Genomic DNA, 7,737 nt, shown 5'->3' with positions numbered 1-7,737 from the left:
ATACAATTGACTTACTTTCATTTCTTACTGCTAGTTATTCTTCCATGTATTAACCAATCTAACCTGGTTTTACTCTAATTGTACAAATTAGATGTACGATTAAAAATCAAAAGGATTTTTCTGTAGTTCAATTTGATATCTATCTTTTTCGGCTGTTGCTAAGCAACTTTTAGGTTGCTATGGTCAATTTCATTTTCTTGAAAAAATAATGATGACTCAGACATCATATATATGAAAGAAAAATCATTTACGGTAGCTAAATCTTTAAATATTGCTATATTTATACCTCAGATGGCCGAAATTACAAATTTTTGAACCGTTGCTAGGCAAAATTTGTGTTGCTAAGCATTTTTGAAAACTGAAATTGAAGTGACTTTTTATTTGCAAACTCAAGTTATTGTTAAACAAACAATTATACTATTTTGAATTATGCTAATGTGTAATGAGAAAGCAATGCATATGTGATAATTTGGCTATTTATTAAAACCGTTGCTAGGCAACCTTCCTTTCACCGGAACATAAAAAAATCATAGTTTTGAATAGTTTCTATACTAAGGCTATCAATGATGTATATATAAACTTATTTGGGAACGGGGCCAAAAACGCCTCTTATCATACCTTGTCCTTTATTACTTCGCCCCCCTTTCCAAAATCCTGAATCCGCCCCTGAAAGCATTTTAGAAAACCATAAATAATATAGTGTAGATATTTCAGCTTTGTCTTAAAATTTGCAATAAAAAAGAACCTTCAAATATTGAATCAAAACTCTTTTGAAACAAAGAAATTTGTCCAGATATATACATGTTGTATAAAGAATATTTTTTTCCGTGTTCTATTCCGTTTATGCACGACATAGAATTTTCCTTTCCTAATCAATTGTACTCATGACTTAAAGTAATGTGAAATTTTACAACAAATCATCTACAAAATTGTACTTTAGTGTCAGTAAGGACAAAAAGTCATATTTAGTGCAAAGTCCCAAAAATGTAGTTAAGAGTTATGAATTTTCGTTAATTCATATATATCACATTTTACAAGAAATATTAACATTAAACCGGGATAAAAAAAAAATCTCAATTATACTAAGAAAAGAATATTCAATAGATATTATACAATATGCTTCGTCGCAAATTCGTGTAAAACTTTAGGGGCCAGTTGAAGGACGCCTCCGGGTGCGGGAATTTCTCGCTACATTGAAGTCCTGTTGGTGACCCTCTGCTGTTGTTTTTTATTTGGTCGGGTTGTTGTCTCTTTGATACATTCCCCATTTCCATTCTCAATTTTATTAGACAAATAGTGCAGTTGCATTTCATCGACTGGTCAGTGTTCGGAACTTATGATAACAAATAATTATATTTCTCGTTTTGTTTATATAGATTAGACCGTTGGTTTTCCCGTTTGAATGGTTTTACACTAGTTATTTTGGGGCCCTTTATAGCTTGTTGTTCGGTGTGAGCCAAGGCTCCATGTTGAAGGCCGTACTTTAACCTATAATGGTTTACTTTTTAAATTGTTATTTGTATGGAGAGTTGTCTCATTGGCACTCACACCACATCTTCCTATATTTATATAGCGTATAAAGGACGAGAAAACGAATAAAAAGCTATGTTTCGCATGAAACAAATATCCACCAGAGACAAAATGGCTTATAGATGTTAAACTGGTCCGCCGTTCCATCTATACATGTAGGTTTGCACTTCGAGGTGAACACAACAGGGGTCCAGTTTGTATAGATGTGAATTATTAAAGGTCAACGTCTCAAAATCCTATGCACGTTTGAGTTTAAATCCCGCGATAATTATGGTACATCAAAGTGACATATAATTAATATTCGTTAATTTTATATATTACTCAGAATGAATAGCTTGATCGTTTATACAGAGAATAACATAAATTTGAAATAAAAAAATATGTGGTATGATTGTAAACTAGACAACTATTAACCAGAGTAAATGACAGATGAAAGCAACCATAAGTCATCATATAGAAAAATAGTAAGCTCTAAGAAGGTTCCGAAACAAAACAATTCAAACCAGGAAATAAGTAATCCTGTTGCTGTAAAGACTTTCTAACAGTTGTGTTTATGAATGAAATGGTCAAAGAAAGCATCAATCTGTCGATTGCTTTCTTTTGCTTACTGCGCTACATCGATGAGTGTCAATTTCATTTTTCGCGAAAACAGAAATATTTTGTTTAAAAGATAAACAACCTAAACATCAGAGATACATTTAATTTCAGTTCTGTTCCTGTATCAATTCGCAGTTTGTCTTAAATATTTTTTTCTTATATGCAAAGGGATTCCGTGCCTTCAGTTAGGTTTAGTATCATATAACCGATCTTTTAATTATAATATAATATACTAGTAGGAACTAATAAATAATTCGGTCCAAGGCCTGATTGATGAAAGGGAATTATCGACAACACAAAATGCAGGAAACATTTGTGTACAAGAATTGAACCGCGCTGAAGTACGTCCATTATTCATAGTTGATTATTCATTAAATTAATCAAATGGTCGCCCAGTTACAGTAACTGTAAGTAGAAAAGGGTATAAATTTGCATCTGCATGGATAGTAAGATTGTACAGGTAAAAAGTAAAAAGTAAAATGAGTATTCCACATGGCTTAGAAGTTAATTGACTTCTTATTTTATGACTTAATAGTATTATATTATGTAAACGAATTGAGAATCTAATTTATTCTTCCCGTAAAGTGGACAACCTTAGCGTGAATACAAGTACTTCTTCGTGACAATTACAGCTAATTTCTTTATTCATGCAGGGTAAGACTTTGGTAAGTTTGATTGCTTTGTTTGTATATGTATTGTAATTGGGATAACTTTTAATCAAATTTTAATATAACATATACTTGTTTTAAAAATCCCTGTCTATATTATTTGAAGAAGTCAATCTTTATGATAGTGCTTGAGCTAACGTTAATACAAAAAAAGCAAGCAAGCCAACTGAAGCTTTACTCCACAAGCATTAGGAAATTAGCTGTAATGGTACAATTAAAGCCAGGAGCATTTGAGATCGTAAATAAATTACTGCAACCCAAAACACAGCCGTAGTCCGTTTTATAATCTTTTAATGTGTCATTGTAAGGGACGACATCAAAAGTTCAATGTAGGATACAAAACCTAATTCACATAGTTTTTTCACTGACCCACACCCCCCTCTTAACTTAATTTGGGAAAAAATGATTTAACTATATGGATATATGTAAAATCGATTTTGGATTAACAAAACTTGCAGTCATGTTGAACCCCACCCCCAAACTATTTGATTTAAGTTTTTTATCCTACATCGATCTTTTGATGTCATCCCTAAATAACGTTGTCTTGTCAATATAATTCTTATTTCTTTTATTTAAATGATTCTCATAGTGTTCATGTGAACTTAAACACTTAATCGGGAGAGTGTGTGTCCATGTTTGCATGGTCACTGCTTATCAATCGTAACCCTCAACAATTTAGTTATCTTTCGGGAATTATCGCGTGATTTAATAGCTCGGATTTGTAGATTAGATATGCGCCGTTAAATGTGAAACTGATCTTACTAGGATCATTTTTAGAATAAAAGTTCCTTAACATTTGTTAAGATATCGCATGCACGTTAGTTACTTACCTGAAAAGTACATGATTTCGTCTTTGCCGTTTTATCACTATACTGCATATAAGATATATATATGGTCCCCCCCCCCCTTCCCCCCCGAAAAAAAGAACAAACAAAAACCAACAACCAACCAGTACATCATTAGAACCCCAATTTATTCATCGTGGAAATATTGCGCTTAAAAAGAGGGGCAAGGGGCAAAAGATAGCAGATATCAGAGGGACATTCAAACATAAATCGAAAATACTGACATCGCCATGGATAAAAATGAAATAGATAAACAGACAAAAAATAGTTCACAGAACACAACATAGGAACCAAGGACTGAGGAACACAAATCCCACCAAAAACTTGGGTGATCTCAAGTGTTCCGGAAGGGAAAGCATATCCGGTTCCACATGTGGCACCCGTTGTGTTCTCATATTACCCATAATACCAATTTGATTTGATAGCTTTGTTTTAATTTGTGTTTCAGACGCGAATTATTCAGTTTGGTTAAAATGCACACCATGAATTTTTTTTTACAAAAATGTTTTTGAGGAGAATAAAATTATTAAACAGTTATTGTCTTTATCCTGTATTTAATTCTGTATTTTGTTCGTGTTTTGAAAGACACAAAACTTCACATTTTTTTGCATTTATTTTCGATTTGAAATCCCTTGCGTCCCGCATAGTAATATTAAAATCACAAATTCAGCTGAAGACGGATTGAAAAAAAAGAATCTCGAATGGTCAACAATAATACATCGCTTAATGTAAATTATTGTTTATTTTAACATAACAACTAATTTCAGATCTAGATCTAGGTGAGGGCGTGCAAATATTATAATTTCACCGAGGGGAGCAAAACGAAACACACTGCAATATTTGTTTATGCCAAAAAAAAAACCCGATACCTCCTGCTTTTAATTGAATCCTTTAAAAGTTACAACATTGTATAGTAATGCAAGAATATAAGGATGTAGGAGTGTACCATCTTTCAATGTATTTTGTCCTTCTGTATATACTACGTTACAGTAAAGGATTTTTTTTTTTTATCGTAGGCGAATATTATTCTCTCAAAATGTACGCCCTCAAAATATTTTTTTATTGTTCAGTAGCTGTCAAAATTCTTATTTTATTTTGATGAACACATTTTATTATTGTATTTTTTCGTTATAACTACTTTTTCGTCCGGAATATAAGTGAAATACTTGCCACTGTACTTTAAGAAAACGTAACAAAATAAGCTAAAAATCAATTCACAAAGCTATCATACATTATAAAATAAAAAGAATATATGCTAATTTGTTGCTATTATAAGTATTTTTTCGAAGTTATATGTTTTAATATCAATTTTGAATAAGTACCTGTTTGTCGTAAGTATAACGGTGTCGTTCAATTCTTATTCAGTAGGGGGTTACGGGGTTAGGACCAACTTTTTTTTTAACGATCAATGCCTTTGAATGTGGTAATATGGTTGGAACTTCAATTTATCCTGAGTTGGAACCCACTTTTTAAAAAATTGCTAGATCCGCCCATGAATATTTCCTTATTTCATCATAGATACTTGTATTTAATAAGACTATCCTTGAATTATCCTGGATTTCCAACTTAACATGACGTAAAATTGAGAATGAAAATGAGGAATGTGTCAAAGAGACAACAACCCGACTAAAGCGTCGAAAACAGTCCAAAGCCACCAATGGGTCATCAACACATAGAGGAAATCCCGCACCCGGAGACGTGCTTAAGTTTGCCTCTTAACAAAAATATGTACTAGTTCAGTGACCTTGGACATCAAGCTTAATCCGAAAATTATAAATAAACACATTAAAATTTAGGCAATTAATAACTTTGCTATAACAATTTTGCCAACGATTAAATATATCTGAAACAAGTGTACAACAATTAGCAATTTTCAGATTTATTACAATTTAAACTAAATCGTATTTTATCGATGATAAACGTGATTAAACAGTTACATTATCACGATTTTATTTTGACTGTTCAAACAAGAGAAAAGTTCCCAATTGTGAAATAGATAACGACTTGTTATTTTTCAACCCAGATGTGAAACTTCAAAGAGTGAAGATGTGATAGACGGATGCTAAAAATCAACATGTAAATTATATGGACGAGAAATAAAAAGGTGTTACTCTGGAAACTGTTATCAATTAGCGAGATTCCGATCAAAGCTTTGTATTTGCAATCTTCGAAGAACGCAAAAAAAAAGGCAAAAATAAAGAGTGATGTATTTCTATTTCCAAGCCAATGGTCACTTACTCACATTTAACAAAAAAACAAATATGTTTTAAATATTTCTTAAGAATATATTGTTTTTAATATTTGGTCTTTATCCTACATTTTTGTACTTTTCAAGACATTTCCAATATTTGCATATATAATTATATACATTTGTTTTAGATATTCAAGGCAGTTTTATTTTTTTTTCAATAACTTTTAGAATGATTCCCTTCTCTTATTTCTAGTTAATTTTCTGTATTTTATAAACGTCTTTATTTATGTGCGTTAGATATATTTTCTAATTAAATCAACCGTTTAATTGTACTAGTGTGGATCTAGCAGTCGATAGCAGCCGGCGTTAATATTCATGAGGCCAGCCTTCAATAATATTCATGAGCCGGCAATAATATTCATGAGATGACTTGCGTTCGAAGAAGTGTTGTTAGAAACTATGAACGATAACTATGATTAAATAACGTTCCTATTTATATGTGATATTACTTCAAACAGGCATGTCAATGGGTGTCTTCTTCGAGGTCCGCGTTTACTAAATTAACTTTTGGTCTTCTTCAAGGACTTCTAGGTCTGCGTCTTTAAATAACATTGTAAATGTAATAAAAACAATGCAAATGCTTCCATCAATATAAAACAAAGTAATGGTCTTTTAACATTCTGTGATAAGAGAAATAATGTAAACTGAAGCAATAACAAGTTGAAATAAATATAATTAAATATAGAAATTTAATGGGACATTACAACAAACAAATAAAGTAAAAAACAGTTCTTATTAAAATTTTGTGATTGTTGAATTAATGTAAGCTACAATAAATAAAAAAAATGATTGAATACTAGTATAGAAATTTAGGAATTACAGAGAATTGATGGTCATATGGGCATTCCATAATTTGTTCGTTGTTCGTTGTCCAATCATGAAACTAAAACATACAATACAGACAGTATTTTCTATTTAAACAGATCAGAAAAAATAGAAACATAGTTAATTGCAGAAATAAAAACAACAGAAAAATAAAAACTGTCAAGTACTATTTCAATGACATATAATTCTTCAAAATTACGGAGACCAATCTCAGTCATTAATCTTGACATTAACAATTTATATCATTGCCTTTAAAATGGCCCATAGCACTTATGCCCTAAACCCGTACGAGTTAGTCAGGAAAGGATAAAGGGGGGGGGGTACCCTGGTATATCACAAATTCGAAAATGAACTATTGCCGGCTGGCAAAACGAAGAGATTCTCCACGTGGGCAATGATACCAGAGGAAGAGGTACTTATTGCCTTTAAAATGGCCCAAAGCACTTGTACCCTAGACCCGTACGAGTTTGTCAGTAGAAGGTTAAAAGGGGGGATATGGTATTCCGGTTTACAACGAATTCGAACTGAACTATTGCCGGCTGGCCAAACTAAGAGATTCTCCACATCGACCATCATACCAGAGGTAGAGGTTGGTATTGTCTATAAAATGGCTCAGAGCACTTATGCCCTAGACCCGTACGAATTAGTCAGAAAAGGATAAGGGGGGTACCCTGGTATATCACAAATTCCAAAATGAACTTTTGCCGGCTGGCCAAACGAAGAGATTCTCCACGTGGGCAATGATACCAGAGAATGAGGTACTTATTGCCTTTAAAATGGCCTATAGCACTTGTACCCTAGACCCGTACGAGTTTGTCAGTAGAGGGTTCAAAGGGGGGATATAGTATCCCGGATACAACGAATTCGAACTGAACTATTGCCGGCTGGCCAAGCTAAGAGATTCTCCACATTGACCATTATACCAGAGGTAGAGGTTGGTATTGCCTCTAAAATGGCTCATAGCACTTATGCCCTAGACCCGTACGAGTTAGTCAGAAAAGGATAAGAAGGTACCCTGGTA

This window comes from Mytilus edulis, chromosome 7, assembly GCF_963676685.1.
Source record: "Mytilus edulis chromosome 7, xbMytEdul2.2, whole genome shotgun sequence".
NCBI lineage: Eukaryota > Metazoa > Mollusca > Bivalvia > Mytilida > Mytilidae > Mytilus > Mytilus edulis.
Note: the sequence above shows the minus strand (reverse complement) of the source record.